Source organism: Apostichopus japonicus, chromosome 5 (genome assembly GCF_037975245.1).
Source record: "Apostichopus japonicus isolate 1M-3 chromosome 5, ASM3797524v1, whole genome shotgun sequence".
NCBI lineage: Eukaryota > Metazoa > Echinodermata > Holothuroidea > Aspidochirotida > Stichopodidae > Apostichopus > Apostichopus japonicus.
Genome location: NC_092565.1, coordinates 17,861,590 through 17,883,982, shown reverse-complemented (window position 1 = coordinate 17,883,982; position 22,393 = coordinate 17,861,590). Strand labels below are relative to the sequence as shown.

At 36.3% G+C, this 22,393-nt stretch overlaps 1 protein-coding gene and 1 long non-coding RNA gene across 4 annotated transcripts in view; one reads left to right on the top strand and one right to left on the bottom strand.

Moving 5' to 3' along the window:
• The window catches only part of LOC139967900 (neuronal acetylcholine receptor subunit alpha-7-like), a 93,721-nt gene that overhangs the window by 34,441 nt on the left and 36,887 nt on the right, over positions 1–22,393 (bottom strand). The window lies entirely within an intron of this gene.
• On the top strand, positions 15,006–19,350 carry LOC139968198 (uncharacterized). Of its 2 annotated transcripts, XR_011793242.1 has the most exons (4): positions 15,006–15,643; positions 16,442–16,656; positions 18,584–18,985; positions 19,027–19,350. It is a non-coding gene; the product is annotated as an uncharacterized lncRNA (long non-coding RNA). The 2 variants fall into 2 exon arrangements; XR_011793241.1 differs by having other exon boundaries at positions 18,584–19,350.

Genomic DNA, 22,393 nt, shown 5'->3' with positions numbered 1-22,393 from the left:
GAATAGATTAAAGCAAGATTTGTTTCACAGCCTTGTTTGTCGTACTTTCGTCACCACCCTTCCTCTGATAAAAGTGGTGCAGCCGTCCCACCTGCCAACTTGGCCTAAATTCAGTGTGAACATGAGAAAGCAAATAGTTGTATTTCTACGAAAACCAAAATTAGAAAAACAAACTCGCTCTATGAAGTTACTCTTCACGATATACCAGACTTTATTAACCGTTTCCACTCGATCGGTCGAACCATATACAAGTCTAATACAGATGCGATGCGCTAATAACTGCAAACATATTCTTTGAATGGCTACAAGTCGTTTTGCCTTGATATACTTAATTCGCTGATTTAGATCAAGATCTGGATTTGTGGAAAAGACTGGAGGAATCTCCTGTCACTTCGACAAACCCCCTCCAGTAACCTGTGCCCGAAGAGAAATCCTATGCAAATCACATAAATTACGGGTTGCCCATCAATTTCCCGACGGCTTGCTCTTCTAAAAACAAAGTGGTCCTTGCAGTATTGATTTTATCTGCCAGTCTCATTTGGGAAGAACTTGCACTTGTGAAATTATGTTGATCTACAATCACATGAAGCAGACTGGTGCAGAAAAAGGATTGTCATTGGAGAACGAAACGTTCACTTTACTTATCATGAACTGATAAGAAACAGCCATTTACCCGGAAATACATACATTTTCTCAATAGATTTGATTTTCTTAAGTAACCAATCGATAACGAAAAAAAGAACGTTAATAAAATGCCGAAAAGCAATCAAGACAGCATTAGAACTTTCATTTAATGCCATATAGAAGAATGCAAGAAACGCATAGTAAGAACGCGCCGACATGTGGTAAACCTTTTGAATTATACAGTCGGTCGCGAGGTTACTAAGATATAACTATATATATAACTATATATATAACATTCTTCATATAATTCGTCAACAAGTCTGTCAATTTGACATTTCTAGAGACGAAATAACAGATTAAACGACAGGTTCAAGTGCAGTATAGGGGTACATTCAGGTACTCTCTTTATGTGCTTTAGTCCAAAAGGAAAAAGTAATTATATACCGCATGTCATTTGTTGAGTACATGCGTGAGATTTGGTTACAGTAGAGTTAAATCTCTTGCGCCCCATCAAGTTTGTACTTGGAGTAAACTGTGTAATTCGTACGTTCCTTAGGGGTGGTTTGTTAGCATTTCTTTAACTGGGCATCACTTTTTATTCAACATGACAATTACTGTGATATCCTGAGAAAGTATAGGGGGAAAAAGCAGAACGGCTATTGTAATTTTCATTAACATGTGCTCTTGTATTTCATTGATGTCGTACTACAAAAAAAAAAGAAGATAAATCAATGGTCAAAAATCTGAAGATTTTAAATCCATTTTCTGACTGGGCATATCAATAAACCTTAGCAAGAACTCTTCAGCTGTTCATTTGTCTTTTATCTGATGTGGCTTATCCCCATGCAATGTCCTTGTCATCCATTAACAATCATCGTTCGTCAGACTATACTCTTTTGTTTAATTTACAAAAGATTTGACGACTATCATTTATCGTCATTCGTCTATCATTAAGTGAATACCACAGTGAGGCAGGGAAAAACATTGATCAAGAAATGCTAATTTCAGTTTCATGCATGCAAGGACACAACATGTAATGTTTAAGCATGTATGTTTTCCTGTGTTGTTTTATCTGCCATGTAAAGTAAGCAATATACTATTTTGCTTTTGTCAAGTCTGTTTCCGTTCTTAACTCGGCAGCTGTTAGCCCCACTGAACATGCAGCTGAGTCCATTTGTGCAGAGGATATTGATCGGACCCGTTTTCCTTCCATCCTCTAGCCTGCAGTTAGTCACGATATGAGGATACGTGAAGCTTTCGTCGATAATTCATGTTTTCTTTAGGGGAACATTTTCAGGGCTATATTTAGTTCCCCATCAGATATCAAAATGCAATTAGGTGTTTTATCGGCGGAAGGACCGAATCATGTATGGCACCTGACAAGGTGTGTGAATAGCAATTAGCAATTCTTCAGAAAACTTAGTGGGTCGCACATTCGAAAGATGCGGAGGAAAAGATAAAAAACTAAAACTAAAAAGACGAAATACGAAGGATAAAGTTACGTGCAAAACTGTATTTTCTAAGAAGGACATCATCCCTCCTTACTGCAGCAAATCCCGTGGGCCATACTTTGACCTTTCGAGTACCGTAAGTTAAGATGACCGTGAGATACCCGTGCCCGGGAGAAAAGTGTCCAAGAAAAAGGTTAGCAACTATTCCTCGATGACACAACTGTTCTTTTTCAATCCATCAAACTGCAATTGATACAGTGCAGGCTTTAAAGCGTTAGGCATGTTCTACACTTTAGTAGCCACCACAAACTTAATAAATCAACGCTAACACAATTTTATGGATTAAGCAGCAAACTCTTTTGTCGGAACAAGATGAAACAGGTGTTTGTTGACACTTCAATGTGACATACTCGCCCATTAACAGTCGTGAAGAGAGTAGACGGTTTCCTATAACTTTAATAACTAATCCATAAATCTGCAACTTTATCATCATTTTTACTTTTTCCTATACTAAACATGCTGTGTTTCCTTCCTTTAAACCTTTCCAAAAAATTCAATCAAAACCTGTATATTTACATAGATCTGAACTATAGCAATCCTGCATTTCCAAATAAATGTTCCGCGCGGATTCATATTAAAAAGTATAATAAGTATAAAAAGTATATAAGTAATTCAATCGGAAATGGGTATACGTGCGTTCCCAATCGAAATAAAAACAACACATTTTAAGAGACCGGCGTCGGACAGCTGATCGATTGATTAAAACCTGCTTTCAAGATCTGAAGAAACGACAAAAAAAACCAAACGCGAAAAACCTACTTGCCAGGAGGAACTTTAAATCATACATGTAAGAAAGAGAAGTATTCGCAAATGTGTAAATGAAAGTGTCTCTGGATGGAATCAGAAGTCAATGAACTAGTTGAGTTTCTTGTTTCGCCCTTTGTTTAATATTATGCTTTTAAATTTTATTTTATCACATTTGACAAGACTCAATGTCTTCTATAGTTCGATGTAACTAAGTCGCTACGGGGCTGCACAAATTTATTGAAATTAAAGATCTGGTTTCTTCAATTTCAGTAGATACTTGTTGCTTAAAACATTTGCAACATGCATTGTCTTATAGTTTTACTTTACATAGAACTTGTTTTGAAAACAATTATGCAGTTTGTATTTTCTATGAGACGAGGTTTACCTTTGTAGTAATGAAGTTTTCAAGATACATTGGATATTTCTGAAGGTATGTAACATATTAAAACTTAAAATTAGGTGTCAATTCAAAATTTCGGAGTCGGCTAACTAATGATTTGTATGGCACAAATAAGTTCTTTCTTTGTTTTAACGTTACAAAATAGAAAGAAAAACATTAACTTCCAATATATCCCTCCTCCCCACCCCGATTGAAACAATAATTATCGATCTCTTACGTGCGCAACACTTACCAAATCCAGGCAATTGCCATTGTCTGGTTATTTCATCTAATAACCTCATTTGAACCCATCTTCTACAGACGTAACTAATTCTGTCTTTATTTCGCATTTAATAGTTTTGGTACAATTAAAGCAGGTGAACATATATTCACTAGGCCTTTCGTGCATCGTGTAATCTATTTCGTTCATAGTCACAGCGATCTATTTAAAAAAGGCCTATCTAGTCCATAAAATTGGCATCCTTTTTATTTTCGGCACTCGCTAGTTTACTGATTAGAAGGAAAAACAGGGTTATTTAGATTGCATACGTGCCCTTGTTAGATTTTCTCGTATAATTGAATCAATGTTTAAGAATTTAAATTAAGCTTTGTCACGCTTCTGGGATCTTTGTCAGTAACTGCCATATTTTATAGACTTCATTGATGACGATAACGAGAATTGTCACTTCGGGGGTTTCACTTATATGACTTTAAAATATTTGATCGTCTTTAGCGAAAGTTGAAAGCAGACGACCCAAGCTTTTATAAGTGGAAAATGGACATTTCTGAAATACAAATTAGAGTAAAATTTCGAGACATTTTCGCACCCGCTTTTTAATCGTTCGATTATTCATTGTGGAAAAACAGTCTTAATAAAAATCAATTAGACTGTTACTAACTTGCTACGAAAAAAAAATAAAAGAACAATTGTTACTTGGTTACAGATAATCTACATGTTCCCTTTCCCTTTTCATTTTTTCCAAACTTTCCATCGTATTTTTTTGCTCGTTATTTTTATTCTTTAATCTTTTGCTTTTAATTCTGATTCCAGATGAGCTGGCTGATAAAAGCATCTACTCTACAGCTCTACTCTACTTTTTGTGTAATATTTGTTCCATTCTTAATTTCTTGACATCAGTGGAAAAATAAACTGGGAATAAAGTCGAGCAGAAGAATATCCAGGCAATACCGTTTGAAAGAATACAAAATGAGAATAATCTCGCATGTACATTGCAGTTACCAAGTTTGATTCATTCCTGCATGTGAAATGTCATTGTGCAAACCTTGGAAAGTTGACACAAGATTAATAATGTAAACACATCCGATTGCTAGCAAAGAAAATGGGTATTTCTTGGATTTCAAAGTTATTTCTTTCCAACAAACATGTTTAGCTCTCTGAATACCGATAATGCGTTTGCTTCTATTGCACTTGCCCCAAGGCTGACTTCGTTTAAGGAATATATATCTAAGCAAATTTAAGCAGAAAATTAAACAAAATCAATTAAAAAAGAAACATGAAAATTAATAAACTGTAGTAAATGTATACCTATGACGTTTTGGGATAAGGCGTCACGTGGTTTTTCGGTTCATATTATGAAGTACTATCTATATATACATGAACCAATTCGTCATGTCATTAATTAATACTGTTAGTTTTGGTCATATTCTTGTTATGAAACGTTTTGTTTTCCTTTGTCCCTTAGTTAACTTTCATAATATCAAATAGTTGAAAAAGTTGTAGTGGCAAACTGAAGTTGAATTGCTGTGATACAATTTGAGAATGTATTTGAAATATTTAAGTAATAGATATCTCTGGCATTAAGGATGAAATATGGCATGGGACTTTTCGGAGATACTTTTTTTCTCTTGTATTTGATATCAATTCAACCCGTATATCCGACTTTTCATAAATCGAAGAGATCTCAATTCCAATTCCTTAGAAAATATTTAACTAACAGTATTTTACAATTCTGATTCTCACAAAGTTATACTTACAATTACCCAAACTGAGGAAGTTCATCTTTTTTGTTTACTTCTTGTTTTGTTGATCCCTTTATTGTTCTTCCTGCACGTTTTCGTTAGATCGTTTTTCTTTTCTCTGTCTTTGGTTTTTTTCACCGAAAAAAAATGTGTACGTGATTTGAGGTTACCCAGTAAAAAGGAACAGTAATGGATAATCAAGGACATTACTTTCCTTTTCTTTCTGAGGCAAAATCGTCAGTAATGAATTCAGTGAACAGAAGGTGGAGGGTATTTCTCACACTGGTGGCATTTTATAACCTTTCAAGTTTGAAAATTTGCTTTCTTTATATTATTTTAAAATGGCAAGTACTATGCAATTTGGAGTGTTACATGTTGCTAAAAAAACATTATTATAGTGAGGATGTTGATTAGACAAAAAAATGCAAAGATTCTGCACATGTGGGGGTGTCTGCTTAACCTCATTTATACGCTACAAGCAAAGTAATTTATATTTTGTCGACAACAAGTCATTTCAGAGCAACTATCCCCGCATTTTTAATCCTGGCGGGGATTTTCAAGAACCACGGTACGCATCAGAAAGTTTTAGTCTGCCTCATTATAAATATGTTCATTGCCTTTACTGCATGCAAGGGAAATAGATAAAATAGTTATTGAACCATTAAAATATTTTAATCAGGTATTATAATTATAAATGTATAAAAGTATTTTAACGTTGTAGATCCACAGTATACAGATATTATCAATCATAGTCCAAAGGAATTTTTCTCCAAATTTGTCCAAACAACCAAACAATTAATCAAGAAGTATGTTTGGTCGATGTGATTCGACAAAACAATTCTTTATTGTCTTTGTATCTTGGAAGGCTTAATTTCCCCCATTTTACGTAAAGTAAGACTTCTTGACTTATGCATTAGGGACACTCCCAGCGGATTGGCAATGGACTTTCCAAATGTTGTGACTAACTTTCGCCTCACAAGATAATCTCTGTTCCTCAGCTTTAAGTGCCGTTTGAAATGTCAAGTAGGTGTTGTTTTACCTCCTTAAACCCCCGCGTACCCGCTTTGAAGAGCTCTCGTCGTGTCGGTGTTGAATAGTTAATTGCCGTTCGACGAAATCAGAACACCTCCCAAAGCGGGGATGCAATATATTTTGAGTGCTCGTTCCGGGTACTTTGAAATATCTAATATATAGCGCACTTCAAAAAGAAATGTTTCCAGTTAAATACAAATAAATGTAGCATATCTTCTTCCTAATGGTGACATCCGGATCATTTTAGATTATGGTACGTTTTCAGCCTCAATTATAATAGTGGACGAGGAGCTTTCTTTAAAAAACAAATATAGGGTAGAGTACTGAACTTCATTGATAATCTAAATCTGATCATCTTTTCTTGATTTGATGAGTTTACCTACAATCTTGATAAAGAGAACAACTGTCTTGCTGCCTTCTCCCCATCAAATGGAATTATTTCATATGTAACTGTCAAAGTGGAGTCCGAGAGCCACTTTTGTCAATTCATTAAACTCACGACCGTAAAATGTAGACTGCAGTAGTAAGACATCAGGGATATTAAGTCAAAGGTATGCGAGTCTTGTACCATCCCTGACAAACTACTAATTTTGTCGGGAATAAACTTAGAAAAGTATAGGATTTGAGGAGGGAGGGGTGTCAAAAGTTTGTAATAATGTGGTATAGTGCTTATATTTTGTCAAGTTTTCTGACAAAAATCGTCTTTGTTATATATGCAAATGAGTTTTCAGGCATATATATATGACGAGACGGAAATAATCCGTTCCCTAGACTGATATTTACATTAGTCTCTCCTACAATGGAGGACAATCCACCGCGGGTCACAGTGTTTTTGCAGTTATTCAAACAAAACATCTGCTCATTATCTTTTGTTATTTCCATCCTTATCGTGCCCGTTCCATGTATGGCCTTTACAGAGTAGACAGCTTACATCACAAGATAGTGACTTCTAAATTGGTGAAATTGTGGAGTTTCATCCTGCCTAAAGTTAATTGTAAACAAATCCTTTGGTAAAAAAAGCAACCACTACGAGGAAATCAACATCATTTTCCCTCTCTCTAATTTGCAGGTGATCAAATTTAAGAGGTTTTAGCGTTTTAGGCACACTCCTTTTTTGCTTGGGGAGGTAATTACGAGAGAGTAAGCGAGAGTATGTAAAGACTGAATCTTAAATTCTTGTTTTGATGTAGTAAAACAAGAGACCATTAATACAGCATGGAAGACATACAAATTGATTGTTTACTCTCTCTTCAAAGCTCAAAATGTGTTCCATGGACCAGATCAGGTATATTATAGTTATACCTCTATCCATGTCATGATAGAGAATAAATATCATATCATACTAAGAGTTCTCATATATTTATGAGACCAACATGTATTTTTGCATCCCTGCTCCATCAGAGACCGCCATTTAGCGTCCCCATCCGATGGACTAGAATGTATCACAGTACTTTATCACCCTCCCAGATATTGAGAGAAGTGAGAGCACCATATCAAGCATCCCTGTAGTACAGCCGTAGCGAACAAAGTTCTTTTGGTGTGAAACCAGTGTAAGGACTGAACCACCCTAAACCAGCGGTATACCAGTGAAGGTCTCTTTAGACCATGGGTTCCCTAACTGGGTGCATGACTCCCTAGGGGTGCGTGAATCCATCACAGGGGTTCGTGAGACGTTTCTGAAAGTCAAAACTAGAGTACTTTTTGTTGAACTAAATCTGATATATCATATAATTTAGTAATGTACAAAAGTCGTACCTATCGACAGACTCTTTTCGCGTTCCATACGCATATGTTGCCATAGTAGTTCCGTACCATGCATGTGATAAGTAACTGAATTTATAAACAGACATAGGCCGCATAACTTTGGTGAAGTTTATGTACGCATGACAGTACGTTTTGAAGATAAATAGCTGAGAAAGTAACTGAAAGGTTGGCCAAAGTAGTTGTTATTATTTTGGGAATTCCAGATGACCTCCATTTTGCCCGACACAAAGCAAAGTTAGCATTATATTCATGCTTGAAAATTATAGTATAATATCTGCTAATCACATCCAGGTTTACCCCTTTAAAGAGTAACCTCCCTTTTTGAGGCCTCGAAGTGCATTCTCGATTTGTTGTCACGAGTTTCTCAAAATTGTCATGAAAGTAATCCCTCTGTAACTTTTCTCTTTGACACAATTGTGTCGTTTTACAGAGAAGGATAGTAGTAGCCTACATATCGTGGTTTGTACGCAATACCTGTATAGCCTATACACACCGTGTTACTATTGGTTTGTACGCATTACTTGTGTAGCCATCTGCAGAGTTGCAGGCCATGCTACTTTTCCATTTTTTTCTTTTCTTTTTCAACGAACCGAATTAACTTTGAACCAATAGTAATGTAATACAAAAATATCGAAATAAACACAAAAGCGATGAATGGAAATACAGTTAAAGAACAGAAACTGTAAAAACAAACTTCCATTGACAAATAACAAACAAAACAGCTTGTTAACTGCAAACGTCGTTGACGGTTAATGTATCATCTATTTTTTTAATAACTGCCTTAAGCGCTGAAGACTTTGCTGTGGATAGTCACAAAATTCGACCATGGAGCTATTTTATTTTCAATCAAAGGGAGAGGAAAAACATTGATTCGGTGTTTGATAAGATGATCATTGAATTTAATGATATAAATATAAATATATTTATACATATTGAATTGAAATTGCAATGAGTTGGAAAATCCAGAACAGTGAAGAAACTTCCAGCCTCCATTGTGATTCGAACCTGGGCCTCCCGCTATATATGCGGACACCCTTACCATCTAGGCTATGGAAGCTGATTGTATGTCCAGAGGTCAGAAACAAGAAGTTTTCCAGCCTCCACCGGGATTCGAGTAAGGCAAATATGTAACCAAAATAGAAACTATATTGTTCGATACAGGTGACAAACGCCTACAGTGGAATCACGACCTTCCTTACCGGTTTCGTTCTCACTACGATTTAAATATATATATATATCTATATATATTATATATTTCATACTGATAATATAAAAGATAAACAAGCGAATATTTTTAACAACAACAAACTGCTACATTTCGGAGTGGTCACCACTCCATCGTCAGGCAATTGTACAAGATCAATTAAATACAAGGGCTAATATACATCCGAAGCGACAATAGTGATAAGCATGAGTGAATTTTTAAACTAGGAATGATTAGAACAACCAGCAATAAAAAGTAAATAGGGATTAGCAAAGCTCCAACCCGTAGCTCGCTACGTTTCTATTTAAGTCAGCATTTAAGTCTTTTATTAGGAGACTCTCTTTAATCTTCCTCCTGAACCACCGCTATTGGTAATGAACCCCATATATATATATATATATATATATATATATATATATATATATATATATATATATATATATATATATATATATATATATATATATATATATATATATATATATATATATATATATGTATATATAATCTATGATGTTTAATTGCGCGCACGGTTCTTCGAATCTCCACTTCTTGAATCTTTTGCGTGAATTATTCCTTTTTGATATGAGTATCACATTTTATAATGTTTATTTACACACGCACAGACAGAATAAAAAAGACACTGTTGAATTAAACGTAATTCATAAGTATAGCCTGATAATTATCAACGATTAATAACAACGTTTCTTTTTTATAACGAGAACTATTAGAGAAAAACATGTCGTTAATGAGGTGAAGGCAACTGTAGGCTCATTTATTGATACATAGGATATATACTTAAATTGCCCTTCCTCCTATAACCTACCATTTAAACATTTTCATTTATTTGTTTATTTATTCATGTATACGAGATCAGAGTATCGTGGATTTGTTTATTTTGGTTCATCGCTAAGGGTGATATTCCGATTCTCAAAGCCTATTAAGCAGACCTATTTTTTCAGCTCCCGCCACGATTTCCCGAGAGTAATCTTAGCGGACGGATACCCAAGGATACAGTACTACATCTTTATTATAAAACACAGGCAAGGAAAGGTTCAAAATAGCTTTTTCTGTTCACTTTTTACTTTTACATCTTCTCAGATAAAGATCCAAGCTGGAATTATAAGAATTTTGCGGCATGTTTCATGGACATGATATAGATTTTGTCGAGACGATCCACGGTGAAATTTCTAAATGAATGACAGTGTCATGTCATCTTCATGAGAACTACTCTTGTAAATGCAAAATTTATTTTTCTTGCCATGTCTTCTATTGAATTGAGATCGACTGAAACGATATTTAGCATTTATAATACTGTATTTAAAATAATGAACATTAATCAAATTAAGTTTTCGAAAGAATTTGATGAATTATTAATCTCAGTGTTCAGAATATTCAATCACTTTATGATTATAATACAATATAAAAACTCTCCGTTTATGTGACATTTCTTTTTTTTCATTTCGAGCGTTCGTACATTTATAATACGTAAAAAAAAATTCATGAAAATTTCCCCTTAAAATCACACGCTGTGTCGCGTACTTAAAGGTGCACGTCGTATGTTGAACATCTCCTTCACTGTGACAGTTGTCATGTGGTTCTTCTGTGACTGAGTTGCAGAACCTTTCTTCTGACAGGCCCTAAATTAGCCTTAGGCCTACTGCTCGGTAAGCAATGAATAATTAACCACAAAAGAATCGTATAATAGCTTATGGTTACACGAACAATAATGATAATGATGCTATTATATCGGACACGACCTTTACTTACAAATTTACAGTATAGCCTAGACTTGAATGCCAGCATTTCTTTGACAGGTTTGATATATATCACTTGCATGTTCTTATATATCCAACATTTTGTGATAATCTTTTCATATGTTTTCATGGTAAACATAATTATGCAAATCTGCATCAGAAAACCGACTAGTAGAGCGTTGTAAAAGTTTAACATAACTTCGTAAAACTCAGCAAGGTAGTGCGAAGTAGTTCGTTCTTCGTTTATAGTTTTCCTTCTTCTTCTCTTTGAATTCACTGAGAGAGAGAGAATGTCTGAATGGCTTTGATGATTAAATGCCACGATTCAATCGAAAATCCTAATACTTATCTTGTCTGGTGATTGTCTGATCTGCTGTTCAAGAAATGTCTTTGAATAAATTTATTGAACCAACACGACCGTCTTTTTGTTAGAGTTATATTACGCCAAGGAGTAAGAACATGTGTTTTCCCTATTTTGGGATTAAGTTCAAATTCCTGTATGGTTTCCTCATTAGTCTAGTAGGTGACTTTTCTAAACCAGGCCGGTACTCACACACAGACATGCACACCCACACACACAGACATATATATATATATATATATATATATATATATATACATATATATACATATATATATATATATATATATATATATATATATATATATATATATGTAGGTTGAGGTAATGGTCTGGCTCGTTATCAACAAGTGAAATCTAGTGAAAAAAATCATGGGATATGATACCCTGGAGAAGTACTATATAATGAGAAAAACGGGGCAAATATAAAAGACCATAGAGTGAAAGTTATTGCTAGGAACTCTAACAAATCGTCACATATAGGCGAAACCCTAGTAAGGTAAAAACATACATGATTAATATAACAGTGTTATAATGTTGTTTCATAACAGTCAGACTTCTGCGAGAATACCAGAGGTTAAATGTTTACTTCTGCCGTTGAGATCCAAAGATGGACCGTATAGTAGAGAGAACATTATTCATCACCATACAAATAGTTGTAATACTAGTTAATGGGACTACGAAGGGAGGAGAAAACTAGCTAGCTATGTAAAGTGGTTCACAGAGTACCATAACAACAAGTTGGAGTCCTAACGTACAGGATACCTTTGTAAAAACTATGGAGCACCTTCTTATATTTCCAGCTGCATTAACATAGCTGACAAAATCATTGTTTGCTATATTTGTTGTGAGGGTTTTGCTCAAAGCTAAAATAGGTCATATAATTAAGTTACAGTAATTAAACTAGTTCTTCCCGCTACATAATCATGTTCAAGTTGGGTAGTACCATTCCAATTTTACATTATTAATTTATTCTTTTCAAGTTTGTCAAAAAAAGATTCGTTTTGCTGGCTTAGAATTTTTGATGTCTCACTTCACAGTCACTAATCATATTGGCAATAAATTCTACGGGAAAGTGATTTTTCATTTTTTTTTCATTTTTTTTCTTTTGCAGTATTCTGATACCAATTTCATGAATCATATAATGGTTGACTTGAAAGGATTTAGGTTAGCAGAGACACATAAAGTTTGGCAAGATAGTACACAAAGAGATCGTGCAAAATCGTTTCTCCAAATATTAAAACATTTTCAAAACCAAAATTAAAGTAGTTTAGATCAACACAATTTTGATATAAAGTGACAGGAATTTATACAAAAAAAAATAACGTTATATGCCTTCTGGTATAAAGTATAAGGATAAAACGGCAAACATATGTCGATTCTCCCAACACTGCCCTGCACATCTACAATACAATTCCCAGACACGTTTCCAACCAGCCTTTAATTCCTCAAGGGAAAATTTAACTTATGCGTTGGTAATTTCTTAGCTTCGGTGGAAACGTGGAGTGGTGAGTGTTCATTAAAACCATATCAAACTAGTAACAATGTTTTTGACGACTTTTCTCACATTTTCGCCGAAGTAAACGAGAAAAAAAGACGACTTTGTATTAGCTGAAAAATTACATTTATCCTATGGTTCGTTTACTTTCTATACGTGACAAGTCTTCAAAGACACCAAACCTTAAGGATTTTGAAAATATATTCTCTCGTTACTTTTAGTATAAGACAGCACTTGCGTTGTATAAGCATCAGTTCCACGCATATGTGGTCCAAACCATAGATCAATATTAATAAATATGTAAATATTTGAACATTATCGACAGAGAAATTATTCACAAATGCATCAGTACACACCAAGACCAAGGTTTCAAAAAATAATTCAACAATGTCTTCATTTATAGACAACGAAACATTTGTTAAAAAGTTAATATGTTCATAAAATGCATTGTTATAAGGTTTGAAAATCACAGCGTGTCGATAAACACTTCACCAAAACAATGCAAACAACAGCCTATAAGCTAGAAGAACATTCCGAATTATACCGTACTTTACAAATATCGTTCGCTATGGCTTGGCACTTTTATACATTTCGTTTTCTATTTGGCCTTTGTTTGTATTACGTTTGCGTTCGATGAAGAACGTTAGAAATGTCCGATGCACTCTTAATCAAATTTCATTGTACATAGGCAAGTAAGAGCAAATTAAAATCTCTCCCATTACAAGGTGACCCTTTCCTTCGGGCTATGTGTGTTTACGCGTAAAGTACGAGAAACTACAAGCATGATTTCGTTCAATACAGCATTAAAACAGATCATTCAAGAAAAGTACGACAGCAAAGTCATCGCGTATTCCTTCCATAACTCAGATTAATATATGTGTACTTTTAAGGTCACATATCATACCCAATGTAAATCACATTTAGCAAAAAACTGACTTTCATTTTTATCCTTTATAATATGGTTATCGATGAATGATATATGAACGGTATGTTGGGACGATTCACAAAGTCGAACGATTGGAGAACGTGCACTGTATTTATTGCTATCGCTTAGTGTACATATTCATTATTTATGACGTAAATCAATGAACCCGCATTCCTTTTGTGTTACTTTGTTAATATCTTAGTGAATGACACTAAGATAAGATAAGATAAACTATATTAAACCCCACAGAGGGTAACTGAATGCTCGCATAAAAACAGTATTATACAAATACAAATATACTAAAATGTTACAAAAGGGCAAGAACAAGTAAACAAAGCAGGGCATATAAAAACAGTGCACAGTGACAAATTAGCGTTTCAACTTGAAATAATGAAGTTTTATATATTGTTGAATAAAGAAGAGGGGTGCCGATGTGTACTGGCCAACGGCAGCCTCATCCTCTCACTCCGAGAGAACACTGCTTTGTTAAGACACACACGTAGTGGGTGGTCATCGTCATTCATAATTTTGTAGAGTTTTTCCCCTATAGGAGCCGTTGGTAGGACGAGGCCAAGGTGGGCTGACTTTCCCCGATTACGCGACTTGCCTGTCTGATCATAGCTTCAATATAATAAGTATCTTCCATGCTAGCAATGCCACCCCATTACACCAAATTATATTACTAAACACCACAAATGTTAGAGTTATAAAACATGGCAAGAATGTTATTATTGATATTAAACTTATACATCATACGCAGGCAATGCATCCTACACTGAAAAAATAAACTAGTCAATATTGCCACGGACTAACGTTAAATTAGTCTGTAACGTTAGTCAATGCACACGGACTAGCAAAAATCTTCGTTTCATCGCTGCTTCTTAGTTAGTTTACACTGACTAAGGAAAATATAATCGCAGCTTAGTCGGTGGCGACGGACTAAGGTATTTTAACCCATGGACTAAGAACGATACGGACACCCGATTTACGCCATAATCGTAGCTTAGTCGGTGTCGACGGACTAATGTATTTTAACCCAATTCGATTCACTTCAATTTGGAAACCGAGAGGCAACGGCAGCTTGCTGGGCTTGGCATAGTTTCATACGATCACTCTAAGCAACTTTCAACCGTAAATCACCCAAGAAGGTCTTTAGAAGAATGGAGGTATTAACTGCATCATCGGCCTACCTGTTATTCCTTTAACTTGAAGGTAAAATTAAAGTTAATTGTAAGGCCACTGGCACTAGTACTGTATTATGGTTAGTGTAACGCTACCGTTGTCACGTTGGCGTTTCGCAATACACAAGTGCAATGACAGTGAGTAGCCTATAGGCTTCTACTGGGTACTGCAGTGCATTCTCAACACTAAAGTGTGCATCCTAAACACCAATTAACAATGTGTTATGTGTGTATTGGGCTAGATTGAACAGTGGCACATAATCTTCTTATTTATTCCCAAACAAATGCTGGAACTATAAGGCTCAATAGTTTATTTGAAGTCTACACTCATTTGGTAAAGATTTCCTGTAATTTCCCATGTGAATCTAAATGGGTAGGCTTTGTGATATTGAATAAGCAAGGCTAGACCTTCAAACGTACAGTCACAGTAGGCTGAACAAATTATGTTGGCTAGTCAACGGTATTATATGTTGCGAGCAGTCAGGATGCACACTTCAGTTCTATTTAACCTTTTCATTTATCATTTTTTAGTATTTAATTTCCGGTCACGCCCAGGAAACAATTGCGACATTCCTTCACGGTCGACTTGCTTACTGTAAGAAGTATTAACCGTTTTTTCTCAGGAAAGCTTGATAGTCTGAAGTTATTATAACAGGTGCTTTTAGTATACTGCCAAAAGAGTAAGTTGTTGTATTTGTATTGATATTTTATGTAGAAGTAACGGGAAATTTAGTATGTTTAGTTTGGTCTAATTGCACGTTTTTTTTCTGTCCAATGTAGTGCAGGGTTCACTTGCGCGAATTCAAATTATTCTGTTTATGTATATGTATATGCATCGATTCTTAGATTATGATGTTTTTTGACATTTATTTGTAATTCAAGCATATCTGTTTAGTAGCAAAGTTTAAAGGTTAAGATTAAATAGTTTTCTCTTTTTGATCCTAGATTGAATGAAACTCATTGGCGTAAATAATAGATCAGATGATACAGTTTAACGCAGTTGCTAATACTCTGGGTATTCTCTAGTCTTCGCCGGTCCATTATATACTTTAGTACTACTAGTAAGACTATATCAAAACGACCGAAGACAAACTTAGTGTAACAAAGTACTGATTCTCCTCTAGCCTGGGTCTAACCAGGCTTGTTATGTGAGCAAGCAAAATAACAACTAAAAACGATTAGGCCTATAAATAAGTTGGCTCAGTGCATTTCTGTTTCTAAAATTTTATATTTTTAAAGATCATAAAAACAAACAAAGATTTAGCCCATGTTTTATTATCTCTGTATTCTGGGCATTTGATTCTGGTTGCAATGGTGATGACACTCTCGTTCAAATTTTCAGCTTTATACAGTCTGCTTCAAACTTTGGGATTGTTTTTTGAGACTATAGTGGAAGCAAATCTCACATAACTTTGTGGTGACAACTTTATTTATTTATTTTTTCAAATGATGAATACTTTGCTGTTTCTTTCTTCCAGCAGGAATTGAAAAGCCAAATATCTAAGTCAAGGGTGAGCTTTCCTGTGATGTACGACACCAGTGTGGAGGCAACAACAGAAGAGGAGAACTGTGTTATATATGGCTTAAAGACATGTTTTAAGATGATATATTGGTACCCTTCGCAGAACAAAAGAGTTTATCCAAGAGTCCAAAAAGCAAAGGAACAAGTACCATAGAGAAAAAAGATGGAAGAGTGAGTTTAACTATTGTACCCTGGAACTGTTTAATGATATTTAAGATACTTTTCATAACCTGTTTTAAAAAAAACCCAGTCTAGTATATCATTTACGTGCAAGCTTCATAAGTTTGGTCAAATTTTCACTGATCTGTAGAGCGGGAGTCCAGAGGGTTTGGTTAGCTGGGAAGGTAACCAATTGCCTGGTACATCACAATGTTCACAATGCATTCCTGTATATGAAACCTGATGACTGGCAAACCGACTGTGGTGGATGTGGCTGGGAGAGCAATTTTAAAGTCACCTAATAGCTAACCTAGAGCAGCTTTCATGGTAACCACATCAAAGTAAGAACAATGTGTCAGGTATGGCCCCAAGAGCAACAAATGGCCATTGCAAGTAATTATTGGTGGTGGGGTACCCCTGCCAGTGATCTATAATTGACCCCTCACGGCTGACCTAGGTCAGCTCATGAGGTAACCACTTGAAACCTACTGGAAAATGTTGGTTAGGACTTCAGATACAAGGGATGGGCATTGCCAGTAATTTTTATTGGTGGGGTACCCCTGCTAGTAGACCCCCAATATGCCCATCCCCTCATTGACCTAGGTGAGCTCAAGATTTGACCAGTTGAAACCTACAGGAAAATGATAGGTATCACTTTATATGTAAGGATGGGCATTTCCAGTATTTTATATTGGTGGGCCACCACTGCCAGAGTCCGCCCATCCCTTACATATAGAATCCTGTCAATAATTTTCCAGTAGTTTTCAACTGGTTAAATCATGAGCTGACCTAGATCAATGAGGGGGGGGGGCTTTTTGGGGGTCTACTGGCAGGGGTACCCCACTAATATAAATTACTGGAAATGCCCATCCCTTACATATATATAGAGTCCTGCCAATCATTTTACAGTAGTTTTCAACTGGTTACCTCATGAGCTAATCTAGGTCAATGGGGGATGGGCATTTTGGGGGTCTACTGACAGGGTTACCCCACCAATGTAAATGACTGGAAATGCCCATCCCTTACATATGAAGTGATACATATCATTTTCCAGTAATTTTTCAACTGGTTATCTCATGAGCTGACCTAAGTCAATGAGGGAATGGGCATTTTGGGGGTCTACTGGCAGGGGTACCCCCCCCCCCCCAATATAAATTACTGGAAATTCCCATCCCTTACATATGAAGTGATACCATTTTCCAGTAGTTTTCAACTGGTTACATCATGAGCTCATCTAGGTCAATGGGGGATGGGCATTTTGGGGGTCTACTGGCAGGGGTACCCCACCAGTAAAAATTACTGGCAATGCCCATCAGTTGTATCTGAAGCCCTAACCAACATTTTCCAGTAGGTTTCAAGTGGTTACCTCATGAGCTGACCTAGGTCAGCCTTGAGGGGTCAATTATAGATCACTGGCAGGGGTACCCCACCACCAATAATTACTGGCAATGGCCATTTGTTGCTCTTGGGGCCATACCTGACATATTGTACTTACTTTGATGTGTTACCATGAAAACTGATCTAGGTTAGCTATCAGGTTACTTTAAAATTGCTCTCCCAGCCACACCCACCACAGTCGGTTTGCCAGTCGTCTGGTTTCATATACAGGAATGCACTGTGAACATTGTGATGTACAAGGCAATTGGTTACCTTCCCAGCTAACCAAACCCTCTGGGATCCCGGTCTATTGGGATCATTATTAACATGATTAACATAATTATTAAGCTCTGAGAAATAACTTGGTGTTATGCTGTGCAAAGCTAATAATAATTTGGTAAAGCTGCTATTCCTGGCTTATAATTTGAGGGACCTAGATTTAAATGTATACCTCCCAATATGTTATAAAATTTTAATGTAAATGTATGTTTATGATAATGTGAGTTATCATGTGCTATATCTGTATCTGTGCTTACAAGTATATCATATTTTCTGTTCACAGGTCAATAATGGTGCAGATTTTGGCTTCCTGAAGACAAGTGGGAGGCCATTTGTAGTTAAGAGAAACACTCTTTGTTCGTGAAGACTTAACTGGTGTCGATTTAGGGTACCACTTTAAAACGAAAGTCATGAGGAACCCTTGCCCAAGATTCAACTTTGCATTATTGTGCAGTGCTATACTTTTGCGATTCATGTTTGATCCATTAACTTGTCTTAACTTTGTTGGAAAAAAAAAAACAGATTTTCAGATTTTATTTACAGTGATTTCTTCTCTATCTGTCGAAAGTCAGCCTTTTGTAGACATCAGAAGTTTTATCAGAAATAAATACTGCCAACGTACACATTATTTGTGTTTCTTCTGCTCTCTTTTCTTTCAGTGATACTAGTCAGTGAAACTAGTCGGGTTTAATTCTTTCAGTGAATCTAGTCAGTGCAACTACTCAGTCGATACCGACTAAGAAAGGTTAGTCGGGAGAGGCACCATCCTGACTAATGTAAAACCTGCTATAAACTAGTCGGTGGCTCATATAAATTAGTCGGTAAAGACCGACTAATGTCACCAACTAATGTAACTGACTAATATACATTTACCGACTAAGAAATTGTTGATCGACTAAGCTGACGGACTAAGATGACCGACTAAGAAATCCAACTGACTAAGGAATAAATTAGTCGGTATAGCAACTGACTAAGGCTATGTTAGTCGGGAGAGGCACCAGATGGACTAACGTTTTGTTAGTCGGTGAACCAATTTAAGTTTTCAGTGTAGAATTTAGTTTCCTCATTAAAATATCTACGTGATCATGCCAGGCAGTTCGATTATTTAGCACCACCCCGAGATACTTATAATTATATAACCTTTCAACAATACTTCCTTTAAAAATGACATCATTTAATACCCCTTTGGACTTCCGAAATCAATCATTTCTTTTGTCTTATTAATAATGAGTTCTAGAAATTTTGCCCAAAATAGTTAACAAAGTAATGTTTCTGTTCTAGAAAGGCAGTATCATCATCTTTTGTTATCAAACCCAATAAGGCAGTGTCATCTGCAAATTTAACCAATGAGCTTTTTTTCACGAGTTGTCCTTGCATCCGATGTATACAAAGAGTGAATATGAATGGTGCTAAAACCGTACCCTTTTGGACGCCAGTATTTGATGTAATAACCTTGGATGTGCTATTAGATGTTCTAATATTAACATAGTGTGACCTATTGATAAGATAATTAAAAATCCACCCAATAAAATCAGGGCGTACATTCGTTTCTAATAGTTTACTGACTAAAAAGTGGGGCTTAGTAGTGTTAAAAGCAGAATGACCTAAATTTGAGATGATTCAAGATTTGAATACAGTTTTTCGAGACAGAATAAAATAGCATCCTAAGTAATACGCTTAGACCTGTACGCAAACTGCATCGGATCTAAAATATTGGTCCAAAATTGGCTTTAGAAACTTAAGAGCCAGATGCTCACATGTTTTCATTGCCACTGAGGTCAGTGCTATACAGGTCTCAAATCATTCATAACTTTGATGTGAAATTTCATACCCTGTACAGGCGCGTATCCAGGATTTTCTAACCCGGGGGGCGCGAATTACTATCTAAGCGGAGCGCCACCATCGGTTGGCGCGGAGCGTACAAGAAAATTTCTGGTTTTGATACCCCCCAGATCACCGGAAATGACACTTCTCGGGCTTGAAAATGACCAACCAAATGTACACTTTTGCCTGAGAACCAAGTATTTCTCAATTTTGTTTCCATCCATAGCCTTTTTGAAGATTGTCACCAGTCACACATCATGTTCGACCTCATTGCATGTCCTATGGATCATTGCTTTTGTAGGCGATTCTACGTCACGGCCCACAATATCCGAAAGCCCCACTTTTCAAGGTTTTAAGCCCATTATTTGTTGAGAATTTGAAAATTCACATTTCTCGTGAATAAAAATCACTTCAAAACATACCCATAATGTTGCACAAAATTCAATCTATGGACAACCAATAGGGAAAAACCTCCTTCAACCCCTAATAGACAAGTGCAAATTGCACGAGTAGAGGAAAGTATGATGAAGAATGTTGGTCAGGAAAGTTTCGAAAATTCCGACACAGTTAATTTATTGGTGTAGAAATATTAAAACCTCTTATTATGGCTATTATAAAACTTCGTAGAAGGAAATGAAAAAAACCAGATATTTCCGATATCAGGTATATCGAAACCGAACACTACACACATAGGCGTAGGTCCCGTAGGAGGCGGGGCTGCAGACCCACCCCCCCCCCCGCAACCAATTTTTTTCCCATTTTTTCGGGCACCTACTGAGAGAAAAATAAATAGCAATGAATAGCTTAAAAATGATATCCTTGGTAATTAAAATAAAGTTCTAAGATTGGCCGACATTACTACTGTAAAAGAGAGTTTGACATAAATGGATCTGAATGCTTTTTCTCCATCTACATAAGACATTTGGTTGTTTACATTAGCATCCGGCGGTATACTGTGCTACTTTCACGGACCGTGCGGTACACGATGCAATGCAATGTAATGACCGATGCTTGCTTATATGATATTGGCATCGATATGTTGAACACGCGCAAAGCGCGCGAAAAATTTTGGCTTTTTTTTCGGGCAAGTCGTTACAGCCCCAAATCCAATTGGGCTACGCCTTCGACTACACACATAGACAGTTTTTGAGGCTGTTCATCGTGGAACAGGCATTTCAATGCTCACTGATATGATGTTATATCTGCTCTTTGCTTTACAAATTCGAACAGGCGTGTAGCGAGTAATTGCCAAGGGAGGGGCGAAGCCTGTATGCAAACTGTCTAAGCGAAGCGCCACCATGAGTTGGCGCGACGCGTACAAGAAAAATTTTGGCCGAAAATGCCTCCCTGCAGATCGCTGGAAATGACACTTCCCAGGCCTTGTAAGTTGCACCTAAGCATTGTCTATTTTGAAATTACTAGCGATGTCATAAAGAAAATTTGCTCGGGGGGGGGGGGCGGTCGCCCCCTTCCCGAAATGCGTCATGTTCCCGACGACCCCGTCGAGTTCAAGACCAGCCACAGTTGGTTCCATATAGCACAATTGTACAATTGTTTAAGGCGTCCATACACACACACGCGTTATAATAGACCATATATAGTATTTATATAGATACATTAGTGAGAGAGGGGAAAAAACGTCAAAAATGGAGTTGTTGGTGTAAGGGGTAGGGTGAGGCGCACACTGATCTGTCACTGGCTACCCTGTGTATATAATAGGGATCAGCGCTTTAACTATGACTGTTCCTCTTTCTCTTCCCGAAGTCTTGGCTATCTTCTACTCCCTCCCTTTCTCCTTTTTCTCTCTTTTTTCATCTTCTTTTCCCTTCCTTTCTCTCCTCCTTTTCTTTTTCCCCCCTCCTTTTCCCTTTTTTCTTCTCTTTTTTTCTCTCCTCTTTTTCTTATCCGGGGGGCGCGCGCCCCCAACGCCCCCCCCCTGGATACGCACCTGCTGTATGAGTTTAACATGAAATAATAACTTAACACGGTGCTGTTTTTACTTAAGTAAGCCATAAGAAAGATCTTTCAATAGGGAACTGTGACACAACAATACGTTTTAATCTATACGTTTGCACTTATATTTTATAATAGATGCTGTTTATTTCATCATTATATTTCTAAATAAAATCTATTATTTCGACTGCACGTTCTCTTCAGCTTTGCTAGTTTGATCTGTTAACTGTTTGAAAACTGAAAATGACTTGCACGCATGTTTCAGACCATGAAAGTAGAAATTTAGCAGATAGAGAGAGACCAGTTACTTCTCAGA